Genomic DNA, 17,121 nt, shown 5'->3' on the forward strand with positions numbered 1-17,121 from the left:
TTATGTTAGAAATTAAACCAATTCAGCCTCATGTACAGGAATGAGAATCCTTTCAAATTCCCAAAAAATTGGCAGAGATTTCAAGGCATTTGAAAAAAAGAGTAAGTGACATTAGGTAGAATATTTTCTTGTCCCTGTCTGACCGTGACAAGGAGGCAGATTCAAGAACACAAAAGGGAATTCAGTGGTCATGTTCAAAGTAACAATGTGGAGATTTACAGGGAGAAGGCGAGAGAATGATACGAATAGAGACTCTCATTTACTTGCTGTGTAGAACCAGCAGAGCTCAGGTGGGCCTCCAAGTGCGCTGTGACACGTGTCGTGATTCAGAGTGAACTCACAGTTCAACCAACGGAAGGTGGGAGTTTAGAAAAAGTTTATATTTACACAATCTCCTCACGTTCGCGCAACAACAAAATGGTTTAATTATCCGCCAGTGGAGAGAGCCCTGTTCCTGCAGAAGGGACAAACAGCTGGCTCAGGGATATCAGTCCACATTACTTTCTTTTCCGCCAGTTCAGAGGGAGAACATTGGAGGGACAAAGGAGTGAATAACGATCTGTGTCGGAGGGTGACTAACTGTTAATGGAGACTATTCCTGGGGGAGTTCGGTTCCAAACATTATTGAACTCGATGTTGAAGACTTGAGGGTTATAGTCTCTCCAAGTGGAAAATGAGGCGTTGGTGTTCCATCTGGAGCTTTACTTTGCTGGAACACTGCTGCATGCCTGAGATGTTGGCCAGGGAACAGTGACAGGCAACCAGAAGCTCAGGGACTTTTTTGCGGGCAGAACCGAGATGTTCTGCGAAGCAGTCACCCAGTTTATGCTTCATGCTCCGTTGGGGAAACGACACTGTGAGCAGAGAATGCAGTAGACTAATTTGTGGCAAATGTGCAGGTAAAGTGCAGCTTTACCTGGCAGGTATGTCCGAGCCCTTGAGTATTCAGGAGTGAGCAGGTCAATGTGCAGGTGGTACACATTTGGCTGAGGAAAGTGCCATGGGACTATGGGAGGTGGGTGTGGGGTGTTGAGAGTGAAGGAAGAGTGGACCCAAGGTGTAAGCCCTGCCCATTTACCTCCTCTCATATATAAATCCGTGAAGTTGAAAGAACATTCCATAGAATGATTCAGTACTACGTGACTCACGAACTAATTTGTATTCATGTTCCGGGGCTTGCTTCATTATTGTGTCACAGCAGCTGCAGGCCATCACCGGGGGCTCGCCCTATGACGTCATGGTGAGACTGGAAGCCCCTGGACAGTTTATCAAAGAAACCTCCCAGTGGGTCAGGGCAACCCTGCTTCGGGAAGCACTGGGATGGCCAACCAATGTCAGTTTAGATGGGGAACACATCCTCGAGGCAAATTTCCCTTCCTTCTACTTAAAGTTCAAGAGCCCTCAGACCGAAATTCCCAGGTAAGTTTGGAAGAATTTTTTCCAGGTGTTCGCAAAGTATGTCGAAGAGCACTTTGTTAAAGTTTGAACGTTGCGAGTGTTGAAATTGTGTGATTCTGAGCGAAATCACAGTTCGAACAAACAGAATGTGCGATCTTAGACAGAGTTTATACGATTTGCACATCGGCGATATGTCTGCCAGTGCGTGATGGGAGCATAACCCAGAAGGGAAACCATCTCTCCTATTCACTCAATGTCATCTTTAGCAGCTTTCCCGTATAACGGCGCACTGTTCTGCATCTGCTTCCCAAAAATCTTCGACATAATTATTTCACATCGATCTCCTGGCCCAATGTGCACAGTTGAGATGACACACTCGTGGAGGTCTGAGTGCTCTTCTCCTGTTCTCTGTACCCTCTGCTGAGGAGGGCAATGCTTGTCTCTGGTCATTCCGGTGTCAGAGAAAAGTTTAGAACAAAACGGTTTAATTTTCTGCCAGTGGAGGGAGCCCGGTTCCTGGGGACGGGCAAACGGCAGCAGGGAGGCAGAATGAGAAGCAGCAGTTCTGGAAACTCTTTGCCGCTTGCAATTCTTAGAGCAACGTCAAATGCAAGACTCAGCTGGTTCAAGAAGTAGGGCGGGGGTGCACGGGGGTTCGATGTATCACTCTTGGTCTAGGGGTATAATTCTTGCTTTAGGTCTTCTATGCAGACTTGCGAGAGATCCCGGACAAGCCCTCATTTCATGACTTGTGCCAAAGTGTTTTCAAAATTTTCTCAAAAAGTCCCTTCATTAAACGAGGTTGGGCTCCTTGGAGTACGAATGGTGCAGAAAGCAGGGAAGTGAAATGATTGTAGACAGCGTTAAACAGGTTGACGGGAGTGGTGCGATGTTTGAGGAATGTCAGCGATGAAGCTAGATTGGAAAATGAGGACAACTCTCCTCGGAGAACGGAAGTTTGAAATCTGGCCTGAAGGAACTTTTCCAAGTCATGCGGGGTCTCGACAGAGAAAGTAATGTAGTCAAAATGCTCCCACGCCTGAAAGGATCGGCAGAGTTTTAAAGTGATGAGGAAAAGAACTAAAAGTGACATTAGGAAGAATGCTTTCGTACAGGGTGTGGTTGGCGTCAGCAAATCCCGATCTGACATTTACACAGAGGCAATAGACGCAAAAGGGAATTCGGTGGTCATATTTAAAGTAACAATGTACAGAATTACACGGAGAAGGCAAGAGAATGATACGAATAGAGACACACATTTACTTACTGTGTCGACCCAGCAGAGTGAAGGTGGGCCGCATGGCGTCCGTCTGCGCTGTGACACATGCTGTGATTCAGAATGAAATCACAGTTCGACCAACAGAATGTGGGAAGTTAGAAATAAGTTTATATTTACACAGGGTTCGAGTGTCGGAGCTGAGTGACGCAGCGGGAGCGTGCAGGATTCCTAATCCAAAGGTCGGTAAATCGAAACTAACCGCAGCTTTACCATTTGTAATGTCACGCTGTTGTGTATCTTGCCTTTGCATCTACTTCCTGAGTGTCTGAATGCCATCTATCATACCGACGCACTCGTGAAGCTCACACGGTTCAAGTTGCACGCTTTTTGGAAGTCTGAGTGGTTTTCTCCTGTGCTTCGTCGGTTTTCTATGAACTAAATCGGAAAGCAACTTCTCTGCGATGCCAATGAGCTGATAAAGTTGAAACGCATGCCTTGCAGTAATTCGCCACGCCGGTTCGGACGTGAATGACATGACGATCAGCATGTCAGAAACCGCATCACCGCTTAGACACAGTCCCCCAATATTAATATGCATTTCATGGGTTTTGAATAATCTCAGAGAGAGAGAAGTGACAGACAGTCGCCGTGGACTCGATGGGCTGAACGGCTTCTGTCTGCGCGAGAATGATGCTACGTGTTTATGCCGTCCCACTGCCTGTCTCTGGGACAGAGAGGCTGAGGGGGCAAAACTGGTTCATTTTTAACCGTCCCTTCCGTGTTGGACTGCCTGCAGTCCCTCAGCTCAGGGCCGTGGGGATGACTCTCAGTTAGTGAAGGTTTCACTCGGATTCTCTTCATCTGGGACACTTGGGGCTCAGATGTTAACTGCTGCGCGGTCGCAGCAAAGAAAGCGATGCCCACTTTGCAATAGACTTTCTGTAAGATCGCTGCGTGAAGACGATTTCTGAACACCAAGAAGGTTGCACAACAATGGATTCAGTTGAATTTACCTGGACGAAGAGTCTTCGGTGTCCATTTATTTCTACCCCGCCAGCACAGCATCTTTCTATCTCCGATAACAGACCTTCGGAGAAAGTTCACAATCAAAGTTGCTCACTTCCCACGCTTTAGTTTAACTGATACCTCTCACCCCAAGTGATTGAGAAAGAGAGAACAGAAGAGCATATGGACTCTTCTCTCCCCCGCCCCTCCCCCCCCAGAACAACGTGCAAGTAGAAACAAATTGGTTTAATTATCCGCCAGTGGAGATAATCCAGTTCCTGGGGATGAGACAAACATCAGCGCCCGGGGGACAGAATGACAAGCAGATGTTCTGGAAACTCTCTGCTGCTTACAATTCTTGGAGCAATGTGGAATGTATTTCACACTGAGCAAGTTTCAGCTGGCTCAGAGTCTCCAGTGTACATTGCTGTCTGAGTTTATATTTGCACATCGACGATATGTCTGCACAACAGCACCTGACACTACAGCAGTGAAGATCTTTTGACGTCATTCTCGAACGTGCAAGTCACACGCCAAATGAAAAGCTGAATACTTCTCAGGAAAAGCTGCCGCGAAATGCAGGAGAATGGCACAGCGGGTGCATGCTGGGATCATAACCCAGAAGCGAAACCATTTTCTCCTATTCACGCAATGTCGTCTTTAGCAGCTTTCGCGTAGAACGGCGCTCTGTTCTGTTCCTTGCCTTGTCATCTGCTTCCCAAAACTTAGGGTATCTGAGCTAGATATGTCACATCGATACACAAGTCAAATTTACACAGTTGCGCTGGCACCCTTGTGGAGCTCTGAGTTGTCTTGTCCTGTTCTCTGTCGGTGTGTCCTGATCTCGTGTGAAACCTCTTCTCTCAGATGGCAATGAACCGGTGAAGTTGAAGCACATGACTTGCTGTTTTAGTCCATTTCCTGCAGTAAAGAAACCAACGCCCGTGTAACAAAAGATTTTCTGCAGGATTGCTGTGTCAAGGCAAATTCTGAACATCAAGCAGGCTGCACAAAAAGGCACTCGTATCAATTTATCTGAGGGAAGAGTCTCCGGTGTCCATTTCTCTCTGTCCCGACAGCACAGCATTTTTCTGTCTCTTCGTTAACAAGACCTTTGGAACAAGTTCAAAGTTGCCCATTTCCTACGCATGACTGTAACTGACTTATCCTGCCTCACACAATAGTGAGAGAGAGAGAGCAGAAGAGCGAATGGGCTCTGCCTTCCACCAGCACAGCTTGCAAGTAAAAACGAAATTGTTCAATTATCCACCAGTGGAGAGAGCCCGGTCCCTGGGGACGGGACAAACAGCAACGTCCTGGGAGCAGGGAGACAGATTGAGAAGCAGATGTTCTTGAAAGTCTTCGCTGCTTGTAATTCTGGGAGCAATGTACAATGTATTTCGTACTGAGAAAGTCTCAGCTGCTTCAGGAGGTGGCTGCATCCATGGGTGGTGGCTCGTTCGTCTGGGATATGATTCGAGCTTTGGGTCTTCTAGCAAATGCTGCCTTATGAGAGTTGCCGGGTTCCAATCCCAGGCGAACCATCATTCCTTAAATTGACCTGAGCAAAAATGCCCGATCAATTTTCTCAAAAAGCCGCTTCGTTAAATATGATCGGACTGTCTGAATTAGGGACGGCGCAGAGCTGCCATTGATGTGAACACGGCGAAGGAAAACACTTGTTCAAAGTGAGAACAAGTATTGCAGATTTTTCGCCCGCACAATCCGAGTCTAAACCAATCCTCCACCTGTATTACGCTCAATTCTGACGGTGACACTTCAGGAAGCGGGGAATTGAAGTGAATGCAGACGGCGCTGAACAGGTTAACGCGAATGGTACCGTCCTGAGGAATGTCAGCAATGAAGGGAGATTGGAAAGTTTGGGGCAGCTCTCTTTGGAGAACAGAGGGCTGAAAGCTGGTCTGATTGAAGTTTTCCAGGTCATGAGGGTTTTAGACATAGGAAATAATGCAGTGAAAATGCTCCCAGGTCTGAAAGGATCGCGAACGATTTGGCAGAGATTTAAAGTCATCAGGAAAATAAGTAAAAGTGATATTAGGAAGACCGTTTTCGCACAGGGAGTGGGGTCAGTAAGTCGCTGTCTGACAGTGACAAAGAGGCAGATTCAATGGACACAAAAGGGATTTCGGTGGGGCATGTTCAATGTAACAATGTGCAGATTTACAGGGAGAAGGCGACATAATGAGACACTTATTTACATATTATGTTGAGCCAGCAGAGCTAAGGTGGGCCGCGTAGCCTCAGTCTGCGCTGTCACACATTTCGTGATTCTGAGTGAAATCGGAGTTGGACCAACAGAACGTAGGAAATTTGACAACGGATATATTCTGCCAACAGGATACTCCATCACAGCAATGAAGGTGTTTTGACATCATTCTCGAAGGTACAGGACACAATGCAGATTCAAAACTGAGTATTCCTTTGAATCACTGAGTAATTTGTTTACAGTTATTCAGTTGAGGTGAGCGGAGTTGCGCATTGTGAGACACTCCAGTTGATAGGTCGAAGCCGTTTTCTCCTGTGTGATAGTCCCACCAGCACTCCAATTTGCTGTGCTTCCAGTCAGTAGATGCAGATTACTATCCCACACGGATACACGGGCCACGATGACCCAGCTGTGGTGACAAGCTTGTGAAGGTCTGAGAGCTCTTCTCCTGTCCTCTGCTAATCCTCCTCTGCTAATACCTTGAAAAAACAGATCATTGCTGTCAGGGCAGGGCAGGAAATAGGATAAGTGAATTCTAGTTTGTACCGGACAGCCTTCCCTATCTCCTACCCGAAATCTGTCTCCCATTTCCTCCACCTTTCAATGGATTCCAACTCGAATTCATCCATCCATCCTCCTGTTTTTGCCCAGCTCCCCTCACCGGAATGCGCTGACTCTCGGTTCAGTTTCTTAGTCACTTCTTGCCATTCCCAGTATACTGCCCACATCTTTATTTAGTTTTTTTAAAACAGAAACATTTGCTGATGCCAGCATATGAGTGTAATTGCGCTCATGCTCCAGATTCTCTCTCGCGTCATTCACAATAATCTGCACTGCACATGTGCAAAGAAGTGGATGCTGGAAGTGGGTGGGACGCATTCACCAACTCCCCATTCAATCAAGACCCAATCATGCCCACAGGGCCCCCTGTCTATTCTCTCTCGCTATCCCTAGCTTCCCCCCTCTCACACACATGTCATCCTCTCCGTCCATTCTATCTCCATACCCTACGCCCCCTGTCTAGTCCAGTCTCTCGTCCACCCTCTGCCTTCCTCCATCCAGTCCCTCTCCCGACAGTCATTCTCTCTCTCTCCTCCCACTCTCTGCTCCCCTCCATTCTCTCTCTTCCCCCACCCTCTGTTCTCCATCCATTCCCTCTCTCTTCCCCCGCCCTTTCCTAACATTCATTGTTGCTCTCTTTCTCCCCCACCCTCTGCCCCCTTCCATTTTCTCCCCACGCACTGACCCACGTCCATTCTCTCTCCCCACACTCTGCACCCCCATTCTCTCTCTCTCTGTCAAACGCTCTGCCCCCACCCTGTGCACCCACAGTTTTTCTCTAACTCCAATGCTCTGTCCCCGGGTCGATTTTTCTCTCTCTCTCTACCCCCAGCCTCTGTTTCCCGTCCAATTTCTCTACCTGCACCCCCATCCACATCCTTTCTTGTGCCTCGAGCCCTCTTTGATCACTGTATCAGCCCTTCTTAGGATAGAGAGAGCGTGGATGGTGATGACTCTACCTGGGAGATGGGAGGGTGTGGTGTGAGAAATGGCTGATCTTTAACATTGAGAATCGCTAAAATGATATTTTCAAAAACATCAAAAAAGTTTGAAAGCGAATTCAATTATTGTTTTTAAAAGCTGCATTTTTCTGAAACTTGCATTGAAATCTGTGCAATTAGGCCACAGTTGAGGACAAGTTGTAAGGATGGAATGGCCAATTCCTCGTCTTGCGCAGTTGGTTCAGATTAATTAGAAAGAGAGTCATAGAGTTGCAGAGCAGGGAAACAAACCTTTCGGTGCATGCCAACCACCTATTCTAAATTAATCTGGTGATCCATTTGCCAGCATTTGGCCCATCTCTCTCTCAACCCTTCCTATTCATATACCCATCCAGATGCCTTTTAAATGTTGTAATTGTTCCAGCCTCGACCACTGTCTCTGGCAGCTCATTCCATACATATACCACGCTCTGCATGAAAATGTTACCAGTTCGGTCCCATTTAAACCCCCTCTCACCCTTAACCTATGCCCCTCAAGTTTTGGTTTTCCTCTACCCTGGGGAAAAGACATTCACAAATTGAGCAGCCAGGCAAAATGCAAAAGGAATAAATTGTTGAGCTCCAGGAAAACAAACAAGTCTGACTCCAGCCTTTTTTTCTCACCGATTGACAGTTGGACCAGCATCTCCACTGGGCATACTGTGCATGCTTCTCGGTGTCAGGAAGCATTGCGCATGTACGCTGGTGACAGCAAAATACTACGAATGCTCTTTGCTGTCAGCGGAAACGGCACTCAACATTCTTGATCGACCAATGGAAAGCCCTGAAGGACCGGAATGAGTGTGGTCCTCCAGCCATTGAGAGCCTCCCCACTATTGTCGGAATGCGGAAGTTGGACCATGCGCTTGTGAAAGTGTTCCTGCTCCTCTCTCTATGCATGAAGATTGAACTTCATCCCAGACTGCAACTTCTTTCCTCTGTCCAACATCTGTGAGTACAACACACTCTTCTCACCCCCTTTTCCATTTTATTTTTTCACTCTGGTGTTCAGTTCTTGACTTGCAGCAAAGTTGGTTCAGGTATGTGTCTCAATTGGCAAACACATGGTAAATGTAGTAACGCAGTGTGAAATTATAGCCTTTCCTATGAAATAAAAACAGAAAGGAGGTACATTGTTTAAATGGTGATATATTGGGATGTGGAGAAAGTGAGGACTGCAGATAACGGAAATCAGAGTCGAAAATTGTGGCGCTGGAAAAGCACAGCTGGTCTGACAGCATCCGAGGTGCCGAACAGTTAACGTTTTGGGCAAAAGCCCTTCATCAGGAATGATGTGTGGATGTACAAACGTGCCTCAGCTACCTTCTGCTCAGGCTTTCTACTCCAGTCAATGCCAGTTGTCACATAGGTGCAGCAAGCAATCAGCAAGGCAAGTGGTATATTAGCAAGAGGAATTGAGTTCAATGTGGGGGTGCCTTCCCGTTGTTTGGGAGATATTGAATATATTCAAAGCTGAGTTCATCTGACTTTTGAATGTCAAAAATAGTTATGGGGGAAGGCAAGAAATTTAAAAAAATATATATTTTTATTAGAAACATTTTCAAATCTCTCACAACACCTCCATATACAAAAAAGAACAATACCAAAATACAGAAAAATAGCAGCACAACAATGTCATATTATGATACTATTAATAATGAGCTACCTATTATTCTACTAGAACAAACTTAGCTTAAACTAAACTACAATCAAATTGAATAAAAATAAAATTAAACATAATTTAAGTTAATTTGAATTCTATCACATTACTTTATTCTATTTCACTCACCACACCTCCATTAAGGCTCCCATCCATGGGAGCACCAGTTATTGCACACGTATTCTTTTCACCTAGCCTTGCCCTCCCAGGGCCCCATGAGCGCCCAGACTGATTCCCACAGTTATACCACAGTTCTAATTAATACTGCTGATCAGTCTGCATCAATATAATTTAGAAAGGGCTGCCACGTCTTGTAAAACTACTATTTTGTGGTGCACCATATTTGTGAGGTCATCTTGGGGGCGATGCTCCATCACCAGCATATGCCACCCCATAAGCCCTGGGGGGTTTTCCAACGTCCAATTAATTAAAATGTTGTTCCTTGCACAGTGCATAAGAATGTTACAGTCTGTTCCTGTGTTCTCCGAGAGAAGGCAAATTTGGCAACCCCTGAAGAAGTACCGGATTCACTTTAACTTTAATCCCTCAGGATGTCCTTCAACTCCCTTACTATAGCACTCCAGTATCTCTGGATCTTATAACATGACCAATAGCAGTGTGTGAGTGCCTATACCAATTTTACATTTGGATCACCCTGGTGATGTGCCTATCTTGAACTTAGCTAGCCTCTCTGGCACCATATAAGCCCAATGTAAAATCTTCAATTGCATGCCCTGTGCTTTGTTATATATTGAAATTTCCCTTAGATATTCCCATATATATTGCCATACTTCTAATGAAATATCCTATCCTAGCTCCCGATTCCACATGCTAGAGAGTCCCTCCACATCCCCTAAGGTATGTCCCTTCTGTAAATGATACAACGTACTAACTGAAAGAGCACCTGAACACCAGAGTACTCTTTATTCCACATTTGACCTGTAATGCTGAGCCAGGAGCGTGGTATTCCTCTGTATATAATCCCTTGGCTGAAAGTACCGGAAAAGGTCCCTAGTAGACAATGCATATTTCTGACTGAGCTGGCTAAATGACATCAAGACCTCACCCTCGAATAAATCTCTCAGACAGAAGATTCCTTTATTCTCCCATGACTTAAATCCGGAGTCCATTGCCCCAGGTTTAAATCCTTTGGTTGCCACCAGTGGGGTAATCAGTGAGGTCTTCAGCCAATTGCCCTTGTCTTGCCTCATTATCCTCCAGGTTTTCACTGGATTTAGAATGATTGTACTCTTACACTGCTCGGTCTCGGATTTCATCTTATCAATGAATAATAGATTAACTAGGGGACATCTCGACTGCAATGCTTCAACGTCAAGCAAAATCGACCCCGAGTCCCCTCGTGCCCAGTCACACACATATGCTAAGAAAGCGCTTATTTGATATCTCTTCAAGTCCAAAAGGTCCACTCCTCCTCACCCTGTGAGAGCTGCAATTTGGTAAACTTAATTAAGGGGCGGCTGCGACACAAAATAAAAGAACCTAGCCAACCATTGAGCCTCAGTAATACTCATCTGGGTAGCAACAACAGGAGCATTCTCATGGGGTACAACAGGCGAGGAAGAACATTCATTTTAATCAGAGCTATTCGGCCTAACCTTGATAACGGTAATCCGTCCCACTGCTGCTTTATCCTCTCCAGTAATTGTACATAGTTAGCTTTATACAGCTGGTGGAAGGCAGGGGTAATAAAAATTCCCAAATACAAAAACCCTTTTGACGACCATCTAAACAGGAACTGCATTCCATCCTTCAGATCAGGCACCTCCACTAATTCTTCCCCTCCCCCATCGGCATAGCTTCTGATTTTGTAAATTTGATCTTGCAGCCCGAAAAACTGCCAAATAAATTAATTGTTTGAATCAATCGAGGAACGGACTCCTCCAGATTGGCCAAGAACAAAAGGACATCATCAGCATATAGGGTAATCTTATGTTCCCCCATTCCCACTCCTGGCGCCATTGTTTCAGGGTCCCTCCTGAAAGCCTCAGCTAATGGCTCAATTGCCAAGGTAAATAGCAGCGGTGAAAGAGGACACCCTTGTCGACTACCTCTCCCAGGTTTTAATTTATCTGACTTAGTGCCGTTTGTGATGACTGTTGCCCTAGGATCATTATACAACACCACCACCCATCTAGCAAAGGTTGTCCCCAGACCAAAGTGCTTGAGGACCCCAAACAGGTATAGCCATTCTATCTGGTCAAATGCCTTTTTTGCATCTCGGAAGGCCACTGAACCCAGGATCAAACTTTGCTGGCATACCTGCACCATGTTCAGTACCCTCCTGATATTGTTGGAGGAGCTACGGCCCTTAACAAAACCCATCAGATCTTCTTTCACAATACAGAACAACACCTTTTCCAACCTCAGGGCCAGCGTCTTGGGTAGAATTTTAAATTCTACATTCAACAGTGAAATGGGTCTGTATGAAGCACATTCTTCGGGCTCTTTCTCCTTCTTTAAAATGAGGGAGATATTAGCCTCCCTAAGAGAGGGCGGAAGATAATCCTGTGCATATGAATAGCTATACATCCTCAGAGGTGGCTCCACCAACACATTTATGAATTCCTTATAGAATTCACTTGGGAATCCATCTGACCCCAGTGTTTGCCACCTTGGAAATGCTTTATTGCTTCCTGCACCTCCTGTATTGTCATAGGCCCATTCAACAGGAAACATGTTCCGCGTTTATACTAGGGAGGTGCAGGATCTCAAAGAAGGCCTGCATTCTCGCTGCACTGTGTTCATCGCCCTCTGACTGATATAACTCTGCAAAGTATTCACGAAGTCTAACATTAATCTTCGTTAACTCACGGGTAACTGTGCCAACCTTCTATCTAACATACATAATAGATTGGGAAGCATTTTTCTTTCTAGCCAGATATCTACGTGGCTTATCTCCAAATTCAAACAATCTTTGTTGAGTAAAGCAAACCTTTTTTTTCCCAGTGTGTGCAATGAGTTGGGAGCAGCCCGGAGAGCTGCAGCTTGACCAGTGAAGGCCTATTATAATATACTTCCTCAGCTATCTGCAGCCGGGTCTCCAACATCTGTTGTTACTCCTTCCTCTGCGTCCTTCTTGTCGTTGAATAAAAAATAATCAGGCCTCATAAATATGCCTTAGTGGCCTCCTCCAGTATTTCCGGATTACTGGCCGTATCCGAGTTGATATCCCAGATGGCTCTGAACTCTTGTGATGTACTCAACAAATTTGCTCTGCCTTAACAGGAATGGGTCCATGCACCAGTGTTGTGCATCCATTCCACCACTCTTGATTTTACCATCTAAATACAATGGCACATGGTCCGAGACAGCTATATTGCCAATTTCACAAGCCAATGTTCTGTCCAAGCAATCCAATAGCATTAAAAAGTGTCAGTTCCCATGTGGTACTTGTTTGGGTTGGAACAGAAAATAAAGTCTCTTCCATTAGGGTGGAGATGCCTCCACTCAGCCACTAATCCCAACTCCTCGCACATGCCCACCAACTGCTTCGGTTGCGCAGGTGTACCTGCCTGGCCCCTTGGCACCCTGTCTACCTCGGGATCCATTAGGCGATTAAAATACCCTCCAATGACCATGCGGCGTACCCCAAGACTCATTAATTTAGCAACTGCATCAATTAGAAATTTAAGAGCGTGCCCCGGGGGGGGGGGGGGGCAATACACATTCAGGACGCCATACTCTTCTCCATGTATGAGAGCTTTAAGAATGACGGACAGTCCATGTTTGCCCTTAATTGGCTCAATTATCTGCAAAGGGAGGTTCCTTCTTACCAGTATAGCCACTCCTCTACAGTTGGCGCTAAAGGAGGAGAAGAATACCCTATCATAACCTCCTTGCTGCAGTTTCAGATGTTCCTTATCAGTTAAATGAGTCCCCTGCAGCAGGGCGATGTCCACCTTTTCCTTCCTGAGGCTTGACAGCACCTTCTTTCTTTTAACGGGGGAATGGCTCCCTTTTACATTCTAGGTGCACCACCTGAACGAATCAGTAGCCATGGTCATCCAGGGCAGCCCGTGGTTTCCCAAGAGGAGGAAGCTTATCTGAGGTGCAGTGAGCAACAAAGACATTAACTCTATAAAGTCTAAAAACTGCTCCTATTAAAAACTCCTTCCTCTGCGTCCTTCTAACCACCACATATAACTTAAGCAAACGCTCAAATAACCCCCACTTATGTAGAGATCTCTTCCCCCCCCCGCCCCTCCCCACCCCAAACCCCACAATTGCCACCATCCTGGCTCCTTCCCACTGAGGCTGTGCCCCAAACGCCAGGCAATTCACAGATTGAAAAAAACATGTTATTTACATTCTGAGAGTTAACAATGGTTACCCATGTCCCCACACCCCTTCTCCATACATCTTAAGCACAGGTATAGCCACACCCAATCCAAAAACAAAAGGACAGCAGTCAAAGAAAAGGCCCCACACAATACGTAACTGACCGATATAATAAATAATTCCAGTTTTTTTTTGTCAAGGCAGTACGTATAAAGCCGATAACCACAAAAAAGGGGCAAAAAAGTAACATTGTCTGGAGTGATGTCCCTCCCGCCTTCACCCCGACTCGATTTCTTTAATTCAGAGAATTCGCAAAGTCCTTCGCCTTTTCTGCGGAATCAAAATTATTTTCCGTCCCTCCATGAGTGAAACGCAATATGGTCAGGGACCTCAAGGAATATTGTGTATTCAGATCCCTTAATTTTCTCTTAACTTCATCAAATGCCCTTTTCTTAATCCAGGCTCCTGAGAAGTCCTGAAAATATATTATTCTTGAGCCTTTGTGCATTAAAGCCTGTGGATCTCTTCCCAGTCTTCTTGCTGTTTCAATCACTAACTGTTTTTCTTTATAATGCAGGGGCGCACGAGGACCACGCGGGGCTGTGGGTCCGACACGGACCTGCGCATTACGATCCGGTGGGTCCGCTCCACACTCAACAGGCCCGACTCCATCTCCAGCCCCGGGAATCCAATAAGGTCTTCGCCTTCCTCGCATTCCGGAAGACCCACGAGCTGTTAGATATTTCTTCTACTTTAGTTTTCCAGGTCATCCACTTGCTCCTGAAGGACCCGAACCTGGCCTTCCAGCGTTTGGATCCTTCCTCCTGAGACCTCCGCCACAGTCTCCGATGCCACGGTCCTCTCCTCCGCTGCCTATTCTCTTCGGGCCAACATTTGAATTTCCTGCTCCATGCTTTTCCAGCGTGGCAGATAGTGGTTCCACTGCTGCTTCAATCTTTTCTCAGAGTTTGGCAAACTCCAAGAGTAACTGCTGCTGTGCCATTAAACCCAAAGGGTCTGCCCTGGGAGTTTGAGCAATGGCTCCAGGCGCCCCCGATGCAGTAGGGGAGTGCCCTGCCTGCTGCACCCCTGTCGGCCCCTTTCCTTCATTTGCTTTCATTCTGGTCCTAAAGCTGTCAAACCACAATTATAGCAGCTCCTGACGTTCATTAAGTTTATATTAGCAATTGTTTTCTCCTACAGATGGTTAATGAGGTGGGGGGAGGGGTAAAAGCCCACCTTGCCGGGGGTATGGCACAGAGCCCAGCACAGCAGACCACTCAAACCACCGCCATCTTGGATTTCCAAGAAAATGGTTTTAAGAGCAGTACAGACAGCGACCGGGTCATACAGCACAGAAACAGACCCTTCGGTCCAACTAGTCTTTGCTGACTATGTTCTCAAACCCGACTTTGTTCTCAAACTCAAGTAGTCCCGTCTGCCAGTGATTGGCCCATCTCCCTCTGGACCTTTCCTATTCATGTCCATTTCCAAATGTCTTTTAAACATTGTTACTGAACATGCATCCACTACTTCCTCTGGACACCCATTGCACACACAAACCACTCTCTGTGAGAAAAAAGTGGAGCTCTTCATGTCTTTTTAAAATCGTTCTCCTCTCCCCTTCAAAATTTGCTCCCTCATCTTGAAAGCCCCAACCGAGGGAAAGGACACCTGCCTTTCACCTCATCTGTACCCTTCATGATATTATAATCCTCTATAAGGTCACCTCTCAATCTCCTCTGCTCCAGTGAAAGAAAACCCAATCTATCGACCTGGATGTATGTATATTCATATTCAGTTATGATGTGTTCAGTGTTGGTGCAGGCTCAAATGGCCAACTCCTGCCCCCAATTCTCTCACACTGTGTTCAGGACAGCATTAGGAGATTGAGAAAGGGGAGGGATAGATATCTTGTTTCTTTTTATTTTTACAATGCACTTGATTCCACAAATAAAATCAACAGGTACAAGTACAGCACATGCAGTATTCCACATTGCAGCTTCAAGGTTTTGTGTCCTCTTCTTCCGCGTTGGCTCCAGCACATTCGGCTTCCTTCCCCCCTCTCCCCATCCCCGTCCTGAGCCGTTGATGCTTCCATTGTTTATAAAATCAAGAGAGGGATGGATAGGGTAAATAGACAAGGTCTTTTCTCTGGGACTGTAGAACTATAGAGTAATAGGTTTAGGGTGACGCGGCCAGGGGAGGGGGCGAGAAATTTAAAAGGAATCTCAGGGGCAATTCATGCAGAAGATGGCGCGGGCAAGGAAAGAGCTGTCAGAGGAAGTAGTAGATGCTGGTATAATTATGACACATTTAAAAGGCACCTGGATAGGTTTATGAATAGGAAGGGTTTAGAGGGATATGGGCCAAATGCTGGCAAATGAGACCAGATTCAGTGAGGATATCTGGTCAGCATAGACTAGTGGACCAAAGGACCTGTTTCTGTGCTGTATATCTGGATGACTCTGGTTTGCCACGCCAGTCTGTTCAATTTCTCTCTGGTGTCATAGCCTTGATGTCTCATTCTAAAACTCCCCCACCCCTGTGGGGGCACGTTAACCATTTTGTGTCTGATTGTTTGCCAAGAAGTTGCATTGCAGGTTCATCCTGAATTTACACACTATATTTTTACTTCCAAAAATCAGAACTGCTCACTCTCAACAGTATCCCAATGTCGTGGAAGATATTAATTTTCAGGTGGAGATATCCAAAATTCAGAGAGGTGTCAGTTGTGACTGTTTTGCTCTTCTGTCCCTGTCAGATCCTGAATCAGCACTTTCAGGAGAATTAGAATGGGGTCAGAACAGAGGGAGAGAGAGAGAGAGTGGGATGGTGCTTTCAGTTTTGTGGAATAACAAAAGAAAAGAATGTTCTGCAGAAAGTAGAATTGCTTGTTCTGAATTTCTACCCTGGACTGACAGTGATGACTTTTGTAATCTCTTTTCAGAGTATTTGATCTGAAGATGAAATTTCAAAATCAACAGATGAAAGGCTTATGCCTGAACCATTGACTCTCCTGCTCCTCAGATGCTGCCTGACCCGCAGTTTTCGACTCTGATTCTCCAGCATTTGTGAGTCACTCAATCCACCGGGACTGCAACAATTTTCAACTGTGATCCAATTGGTTCCTGTTTCAGTACGTTTTCAGCATCATTGGGACTGGAAGAGAGCCCCTCCTGTTGCAGCAACGCACTGAGTGTGGAGCCTGAAACAGTTATCTGGCCTGGAAAGAAGAATTCAAGGCAGGGAGGGGACATACAAGCGTTTGTGTGCAACTGTAGCTTCGGCCATGGAGAAACCATGGAAGTGTGGCGACTGCGGGAAAGGCTTCTATGTCCCGTCTGCCCTGGAGACACATCGACGCAGTCACACCAGGGAGAAGCCATTCTCCTGTCCTGAGTGCGGGAAGGTCTTCAGTGATTCCTCTGCCCTGCTGAGGCACCGGCGGGTGCACACAGGGGAGAGGCCCTTCAGCTGCCCTGAGTGCAGGAAGAGCTTCAGCTATTCCTCCGCCCGGCTGAGGCACTTTCGGGTTCACACAGGGGAGAGCCCCTTCAGCTGCCTCAAGTGTGGGAAGGCCTTCAGCGATTCCTCCGCCCTGATGAGGCACCAGCGGGTGCACACAGGGGAGAGGCCCTTCCGCTGCGCCGATTGTGGGAAGTTGTTCACTTGCTCATCCCACCTCGTGATTCACCGGCGGGTCCACACCGGTGAGAAGCCCTTCCCCTGCCCCAAATGTGGGAAGGCCTTCAGCGATTCCTCTGACCTG

Source organism: Chiloscyllium plagiosum, unplaced genomic scaffold, assembly GCF_037043375.1.
Source record: "Chiloscyllium plagiosum isolate Xiang-an unplaced genomic scaffold, Cpla_swu_hap1 HiC_scaffold_27, whole genome shotgun sequence".
Lineage (NCBI taxonomy): Eukaryota > Metazoa > Chordata > Chondrichthyes > Orectolobiformes > Hemiscylliidae > Chiloscyllium > Chiloscyllium plagiosum.